Source organism: Balaenoptera musculus, chromosome 9, assembly GCF_009873245.2.
Source record: "Balaenoptera musculus isolate JJ_BM4_2016_0621 chromosome 9, mBalMus1.pri.v3, whole genome shotgun sequence".
In the NCBI taxonomy this organism is placed as follows: domain Eukaryota; kingdom Metazoa; phylum Chordata; class Mammalia; order Artiodactyla; family Balaenopteridae; genus Balaenoptera; species Balaenoptera musculus.
In genome coordinates this window covers 29,724,427-29,733,911 of record NC_045793.1, presented here as the reverse complement: position 1 = coordinate 29,733,911, position 9,485 = coordinate 29,724,427, and the positions used below count along the sequence as shown (strand labels likewise).

At 37.0% G+C, this 9,485-nt stretch overlaps 1 pseudogene; it reads right to left on the bottom strand.

The window, feature by feature from the left end:
• Positions 1-8,630: 8,630 nt before the first annotated feature.
• On the bottom strand, positions 8,631-8,983 carry LOC118901083 (annotated as a pseudogene).
• Between the last annotated feature and the right edge of the window lie 502 nt (positions 8,984-9,485).

The window sequence follows — 9,485 nt, the reverse complement described above, 5'->3', positions numbered from 1 at the left end:
AAGTCACTGAGCAACTGAGATTCAGAGCCAGGAAAACCAGTCACTGGGACTATTCTTCCATTAAGGGAATTGGAATTAGCCAGGGGCTCCACTAATTGAAGAATTATGGAACAGGAAGAGTGAGGTTTGTGGTAAGAGTAATTTGATGCTGAGCCAAGTATCACAGAAATACTTTTAAGTAGGTTCAGTCTAAGCAACTGTGAGGAGAGATTTATTGGCTTAATCAACCAGGCAGGTTATAATCACTAAAATCCAACTTTCTCAACATTTTCTAAGTTTCAATTCCATCTTTCGAGTTAGTGTCATATATATTGTGTTTCAAAAGTATTTTTGGCATAACTCAATCTCATCATATCAGGACCTCCCTAAAATAGAGCTTAGGTCATTTATCCCCATAAACACCCTTTTTTTTTTTTTTTTTTTTTGGTATTAATGGTAATGGGATGTCCAGTCATTTCTTTGAGGGGTAAAAGGAACCATAGGAAAATTTATTTGAGGTTAAATCTTGTTACCTAACTATTCTGTAAAATCTTTTGAATTGATTTGTCTTACTTAAATGTGAAATTTCACTTTTTTTAAGAAAGCATTTTTCCACTCCTCTTTGTTTTGGTTTAAAAATTGGTCATCCTGTATCTTACAGAAACATTTAAAAGACGGAGGTAAAATTAATTGAAATATTTCATTTAATTCCAGGTTCTAAAATGTTAGAAAGTATCTTAAGGTTCTGGTTTAACAAATAATTTAACATATTTAGAGACAAAGGAAACAAAATCGGGATTGAAATTTCAATAATCATAACATTATCTGTTCTGGGTTACTTTCTTTACCCTTCTGTAAATCAATGTTCGGGATTTTTCTTTATGCTTTAGAAGTTGTTTGAGTCTTCTAAAGATTGTGGATCCTTCATCAAGATTAATAAACGTGGTCGAGATCAGCGAACCAGTAGTTTACTTGTCTCCATTAATAGCGTTAAAATTCACTCATTTAATTTGTTCACAGAATTGAGACCAATTTAGTAGAACCACGAGAGGATCACAAATGACTATGAGAATGCAACAGCTTCCTCCAACAAAGGCAGACTAAGAAGACTACAGTTTTCAACCAGGAAAAATAAAACTCAAGGGCAATATTATCAAGATTCTGTTTGTTTCTAGTTCTGTATCATCTTTTTCATAGCTACATAGCACTCCATTGTATAGATGTTGTACATTTGATTAAACCAATTTCTCATGGTAGGAAGTTTTTCACTGTTTTAAACATGATGATGTACATTCTTGTAGCCAAAGTTCTGAAGCCTTCATTAATTCTGTAAAATAAATTCCTGGTTGTGAATTTCTGGATCAAAAAATATATGTCTTTTTAGAACCTGCTTACCATGTCTCAGGGTTAGGACTGATGTTTTTCATTTCCTTACTTTTCTATTGGCACTCTTGTTTTTTTTAATGTGGATTTGACTTATTGCCTGGTGTCACTTGCTTTAAGTCTGAAGAAATTCTTTAAGTATTTATTGTAAGACAGATCTAATATTAACAAATTCTCTTAGGTTTTTTTTTTTTATAATCCGGCAATGGATTTATTTGCCTTTTTTATAAAAGATAGTTTTGCTGAATATAAGGTTCTCAGCTGACAATTATTTTACTTTCAGCACTTTGAGTATATTATCCACTGCCTTCAGTCTTTCATGCTTCTGATGGAAAGTCAGCCATTAATCTTATTGGTTCCCTTGTGTGTGCTTTCAAGATTTGTTCTTTGTCTTTGTCTTCTAACATTTCGACTATGATGGGTCTTGATGTGGACCTCTGTGCATTTAATATACTTAGAGTTTTTTCCACATTTTGAATGTATAGATTAATGTATTTCATATAATTTGGGAAGTTTTCAATTTTTTAAAAAAATATTTCTGTCCTTTTCTTCCCTTGGTACTCCCATTATGCACTTAAAGTTTTCTTCCATTTCCCTGAAGTTCTGTTTATTTTTCTTCGTTCTTCTCTCTCTCTATTCTTTAGATTGCACAATTCCCATATAGCTTCTTTAAGTTCACTGATTCTTTTTTCTGCCAGCTCAAGTCTACTACTGAGCCCCTTTACTGAATTTTTCATTTTGGTTGTTGTTCAACTCCAGAATTTCTAGTTAGTTCTTTTAAATAATTCCTGTCTCTTTATTGATGTTCTCTATTTGATGATACATTGAAGTCTTCCCTCAATCCTTTAAGCATGGTTTCTTTTGGTTCTTTGAATATATTTTAATAGTTGATTTGAAGTTACTGTTTGCTAAATCCACTATCTGGGCTCCTTTAAAGGCAGTTTCTATTGCCTGTATATAGGTCACATTTTCCCATTTTTTGCATGTCTCATAATTTTGTGTTGAAAACTGGACATTTTAGATATGTTGGAACATATTTTCTAGGAAATATTCAAATTCTATTTTCTCTATGTATCTTCTCTGTATATAATGAGAGAATATTACATGAAAATCTTTTTAATATTATATGAAAAAAACTTCCTCATATTAATTGATCACTCTCAAATTCCATGTGTCATAAAATCTGTTCAGGGTCAAGGCAGATAATCTTAATTTCAGGTAAAAATTGCTCTCCTCCCATTTTACAAATGTAGAGAGGTAGATAACACCAAGTGATGGTGAGGGTGTGGGTAGAAGGGAACTCTTGCACTGCTGGTGGGTGGTTAAACTGAGAGAAGTTTTGAAAGACTCTGCAAGGACCAAGGATGATAGTGCACTGTGGAATAAGGAGTATGATTACTCCAACTCTCTGCACCTGAGCTCCAAAACAAACAAAATAATACAAAACATTAAAGAAGTTTTCGATAGAGGCATATAAGGAAATTATTTCATGTTTCTCTTCCTTTCTCACTTGTTATAAAGGTTGATATTCTAGGAGTGGTTGGAGATCACTTAGTACTTTATCTGGGCATGATGAAGGTCTCCATGGCCAAAGTTAATACACCTTAACTTTGTTGTTCAAGAATATAGTTTTTTCAATTTATACAGGAGATGTGGGTTTCCAGGAAATTATTTCATTTTGAAAAAAAAATTATAAATGAGAATACTTAATTACTAAATTTATATTTATTATAATATATTAGAATATTTATGTGATATGATCCAAAACTTATAGTTCAAAACACATCTTCTCTTGCTGGCTTCTCAACCATTTTTTCTATAATCTGAAGCCCATTCTTCATGGACTAGAGATTACAATGAGTAAAATCAGGGTAGTTGGAAGTTTACTTATTCTAATTTTTCCCATTCTCTAGCATTTGCCACAAGCAGTGATGGAATTGTGTCTCTATAATCCCTAGCTTCCAGCAGAGGGGAGTGTATACACACATACCTTCACATAAGGAAGAAATGAGACCTAATTCCTGATGTGAATCAAGGAGTGGTGTGTCCACATCACTTCATGTTCAGATTATTTGCCGTGACTTCAATAAAATTAAATCCATGATTTAGCTGCTCTGAAATGAGTAATACAGCCTCTCCCACAATACAGAGCTGATAGTAAATATCTTCAAAAGACAATAAATATTTTTAAAAGTGTGTATCACTCAAGGGCCCAACATCATTCTTAAAATTGAAAGGTGTTACCTTAGAATCTTTGTGCAAATTCCAAATCTGTTCTGAATCACTGCTAGCAATCTGTAGGCCCCAAATCCACTGTCATCATTAACCAAAATATTTATTGTTACACCCACTATGTATGTATACAGTGGGCAAAAAAATTCAACAGGTTATTTACCTACTTTTTAGTATTATTCTATTGTGAAAATGGCTATAATTCAACAGAAAGTTTAGTCAATAGGGAAAGTTAAGACCTTCTTACAATATCTATTAATCCCATAACAGTTTTATTCAAGACTATTTTTCAAAGCTACTCACATAACTTTTGTTACTCTGTCATTAAGATTGCCTTTGCTTACATGTAAATCAATGAAGTTAGAACACTCCCTCACACCATACACAAAAATAAACTCAAAATGGCTTAAAGACTTAAATGTAAAACATGACACCATAAAACTCCTAGAAGAGAACATAGGCAAAACATTCTCTGACATAAATCATACCACTGTTTCCTAAAGTCACTCTCCCAAGGCAAAAGAAATAAAAGCAAAAATAAACAAATGGGACCTAGTCAACCTTATAAGCTTTTGCACAGCAAAAGAAACCATAAACAAAATGAAAAGACAACCTATGGACTGGGAGAAAATATTCGCAAACTGACAAGGGCTTCATTTTAAAAATATACAAACAGCTCATAAAACTCAATAACAAAAAACAAACAACCCAGTCAAAAAAATGGGCAGAAGACCTAAATAGACATTTCCCAAAGAAGACATACAGATGGCCAAAAGGCACATGAAAAGATGCTCAACATCGCTAATTATTAGAGAAATGCAAAGCAAAACGGCAAAGAGGTACCATCTTCCATGGGTCAGAATGGCCATCACCAGAAAGTCTACAAATAATAAATGCTGGAGAGGGTGTGAAGAAAAGGGAATCCTCCTACACTGTTGGTGGGAATGAAAACTGGTGTCGCCACTATGGAGAACAGTATGGAGGGTCCTTAAAAAACTAAAAATAGAGTTATCATATGATCCAGCAATCCCACTCCTGAGCATATACCCAGAAAAGATGAAAATGAATTCAAAAAGATACATGCACCCCAATGTTCCTAGCAGCACTACTTACAATAGTCAAAACATGGAAGCAACCTAAGTGTCCGTTGACAGATGAATGGAAAAGAAGATGTGGTATATATACAATGGAATATTACTCAGCCATAAAAAAGAATGAAATAATGCCATTTGCAACAATGTGGATGGACTTAAAGACTGTCATACTAAGTGACGTAAGCCAGACAGAGAAAGACAAATATAATATGATATCACTTACTTGTGGAATCTAAAAAAATGATACAAATGAACTTATTTACAAAACAGAAACAGACTCACAGACATAAAAAACAATCTTATGGTTACCAAAGGTGAAAGGGGCAGGGAGGAGAGATAAATTAGGAGTTTGGGATTAACAGGTACACACTATTATATATAAAATAGATAAACAGCAAGGACCTACTATATAGCACAGGGAACTACATTCAATATCTTCTAATGTATAACGGAAAAGAATCTGAAAAAAGAATATATATATGTATATATATATGTATAACTTATTCACTTTGCTGTACATCTGAAACTAACACAACATTGTAAATAAACTACCCTTCAATTAAAAAATTATTTTACAAAAAGATTGCCTTGCTTTCTCAATTCAGTGACTTTTATGCCACCATGTAAAATCAAGTGAAGTGTGTGGTTGTATTTAGGTAATAGGCTACCTTTATATATCTATAAATATCTTCATTAAACCTTTCAATAGAGTAACAATTTAAGAATTATTTATGTATTCAGACAAAGTTATCTATCAAGAAGTACTATGTGCCTATCAGGTTATATGTAGAATGATATACTTTTGTCAAAGATATATGAACTCTGATGGTAAAATTACAGCACACATCACAGTACTGTACCTTGAAATAATTATAGATTTGAATTTTCCCTCTTCCAGACTGAAATTTTCTAAAAGTCAAGGACTATGTTTTAGATATACTTTTTTAAAGATATACTTTTATATTCAGTATCTAGTATAGTGCTTGGCACATGGTGGATGTTCTAGATAGGCTTGTGGAATGAATGAATGAAATGTATAATCTGGTTGAGAAGACAACAATAAATATTAAACAACAAAGAACTGAACATAGAAGGGTAGGTTGGGTCAAAGCATCTATAGACCTTGAATCTTCACCCTGATCTGATCTTCGCCGTGCATAGATATCTCTAGTATCCCTTCTCATAAGGACAGTAAACCCATCATGAGAGCACCAACCTCATGACCTCTTTTAACTCTACCTCCCAAAGGCCCAGTCTCCAAATACCATCACGTTGAGGGTTTGGAATTCAAAATATGAATTCTGGGATGGGATGTAATCCAGTCCATAGAGCTTACATCAAGGCTTTTATTTAATGGGGTAGATTTCCAAGGGTGCAATGGCTATGTGGAATTATCTAGTAAATAGTACCAGACTGATACCCATAGATGTTGTAACAGTTCACATTTATGCCACCTATACACTAGAATACATGAGAATATTCTTTTTAACTCATCCTCAAATAAGTTGAAGTATCAACTTTGTTGCATGCATATTAACTTCTCATATATTCTGGGATTTATATCTGGATTTTCTATATTGCTTCTCTGATAGTTTTTCCAACAGTAGCTTTACATTTATTTAATTTCAGTGTAAGGTCTTCACTTTTTCCTGTCAACTCAGCTCAGCTGAGTAGTTGAATGCCTCCCCTCCTCCTTCCCCTCCTCCCTCCCTTCCTCAATTTCTGCATTTGTCTAGATTTTCTGGAATATTTATTCTTCCATATGAACTCTAAGATGATTGAAACTCAATATTTTTTTAAATCCCTGTTGAAAACCTAATTGTAATTATATTAGACTTATGTCATAATTTTGGTACAACTGTCTTTTTAATGATTCACTTAATATACTTTATTTCTTCCATTTTTATTATGCTATTACCTGTTTGCAATGTTGCTTTCCTTCTTTCTTTTTTTAGTGGGGAGGAGTTGATAGAGTTGTCACTCATTTCTTCTTCTCCCTTGTTAAAAGGCAGAAAATTCCCTTTTCTTTTCTGAATCTCATAATATAGCACTTAGTTCTCTGATATTAGAAAACAAGCCTTCAACTATTTCCCCATCAAGCTGTTCTACTTTCCCACTGCTTTCATCCTCCCTACAACAAGTTAGCAGTTTTGAAACACTTTCATTTCCCTAAACTTTCCCATTCTCCTCTACTCCCAAGTTTTGCTGAGATAGACTAGTATTTTTAGTTCTAGACTATTATTAGAATTTCCCTTGCAGTATTACAAAAATTATCTTCTATTTCAAAAGTCCTTGTTTAGCAGTTACACTGCATATTTTCAGCACTCTCTAAATACCCAAGGTTTATTGATTACCTTATCATCAGTTTACCTTATCAACATTTATCATCTGTTTTAAGATGTTGTAGTTGGGGGGTTGAATAATGGCCCCCCAAAAGATATGGAAAGTCCTAATCCCCACTTCCTGTGAGTGTGACCTTTGTAGGATCTTTGTAGATGTGATTATTTAAGAATCTCAAGATGAGGTCATCCAGGATTTAAGATGGGCCCTACCTAAATCCAGTGATTCGTATCCTTAAAAGAGAAAAGGAGACGGGGAACTTGAGACACAGGGAGGAAGACTATGTGAAGATGAAGGTAGAGATTGGAATTATGCTGCCACAAGCCAAGGAATATGAAGAGCCACCAGAAGCTGGAAGAGGTCCCTGGGCAGACATGACTGCTCCTGGACTATGGCTGTTGAGGGCCTGGAGGCAGGTGTCAGGGCCCCTTTAACATCTGCAGTTGGACCGAGGTCAGCAGGCCTACCTCCAGGTGCTTACAAGGGTGTGTCTCCTGGTGGGTCCCTGGAAGGGCAGGAGTATTCCTGGTTCATGGCTGAGAGGGGCTAGAGCCAAATTACAGGGCTAGCTCAGGATTTGCAGCTGGACCTAGGTTGGAGGTCCTGCCTCAGGGCACAGATAGACATGTCTCCCCAGGCGGTGGATGGGGGGTTGCCTGGATAGTCAGGACTACCATCCTGAGAGGGGTTGCAGCTGGATCACACACCACTTCAGGGTCCACAGCCAGGACTGAGGTCGGCTGGCCAGACACCTGGGGCATAGGCAGGTGTGATTCCTGCGCAGTCCTTTGGCAGATGGTGTTGTGGCAGGACAATGCCAAACGGGGCTGTAGAGGAGTCCACGGGGAGACAGGGCTACTTTCAAGTCTGTAGCTGGGACCACAATTGGAAAGTGTGCTATCTGCGCATGGGCTGCCTTTTCAAAACAGCCCTCTTTGGTCTTGGGCTCTACAAGGGTTTCACAGTCTCCTACTTGGATCCCAAAGCTCCCACAAAGGCACTTTTGCCTATGGATGGTTGCCGATTTCTTGTTGCTGAGTTGGGGGGAGATAAGCAGGAGACCTCCTATTCCACCATCTCGTTGATATCACTCTGAGGTTGGTTCCTTCTGAGGGCTGGGAGGGAGAATCTGTCCCATGCCTCTGTCCTAGCTTCTGGTGGTTTGCTGGCAAACTGTCCCTTGGCTGATCTCTGTCTTCATATGGCTGGTCTCCCTGTGTGTGTGTCTGTCTTCAGATTTCCCCTTTTAATCAGGACACCAGTCATATTGGAATAGGGACCCATCCTATTCCAGTATGACCCCACCTTAACCACTTACATCTGCAATGACCCTATTTACAAATAAGGTCACATTCTGAAGTTCTGGGGGGTTAAGACTTCAACATATGAATTTTAGGGAGATGTAAAGCTTTCTGGGAAACAAGTAGAGCTCTTCCTGAAGGAAAGCATAAGGACTCATAATTTAAGAAAATAACCCTACTTTACTTTTATGAAATCATTAGAAATATTACAGACGAATTTCTTTTTTTTTTTTTTTTAAAGTATAATTTCCACTTTATTGTCTTTCCAGGGGACAGTATTTCTTTAGTCTTTAAGGACTTAGCTCTTTACATGGGCTTTGGTGGAGGTCGTGGGGCAGCACCCGCAGGTCTAAATCGGGGTGGAGGTGTTCGGTCCTTCCGGGCTTCCCGAGAACAATTCCTGACTACCTGGCTGCGAATGGCATAACTCATGCAGTAATGCAGTTTCACATACAGATTGGGAAGCACATAGGCAAAGAAAACACTCGCTTCAGAAATGTCCCTGATGGCTGCGGCCTCTATGATGTTCCGAATGACGAGCTTCTTAATGGCCTTATCCTTGGGCATGCATCAGGCACAGTTGGTGCAGCAAATAGGCGGCACGTGGCCACGGCCCTTTTTGGCATGACCATTATTCCTTCTTTTCTTGGTCATCTTGGAAGCCAGGAGGCGAGAGAGCTAGATGAAGTTCTTAATTGTATATGTATGTATGTGCTTTATGTATTCATATCTTAGGATTTAAATATACAAAAATGAGCTTTATATTCTATGGCAGTTTTTTTTTTTTTTTTTTTTTTTTTTTTTTTTTTTTAGTTAATTTATCTATTTAATTTTGGCTGTGTTGGGTCTTCGTTTCTGTGCGAGAGCTTTCTCTAGTTGCGGCAAGCGGGGGCCACTCTTCATCGCGGTGCGCGGGCCTCTCACTGCCGCAGCCTCTCTTGTTGCGGAGCACAAGCTCCAGACGCGCAGGCTCAGCAGTTGCGGCTCACGGGCCCAGCCGCTCCGCGGCATGTGGGATCCTCCCAGACCAGGGCTTGAACCCGCGTCCCCTGCATTAGCAGGCAGATTCTCAACCACTGCGCCACCAGGGAAGCCCCTCTATGGCAGTTTTCAAAGTAAAAATGTTATTTTCCTCTTCTCTGTAACGTCTTTTGTA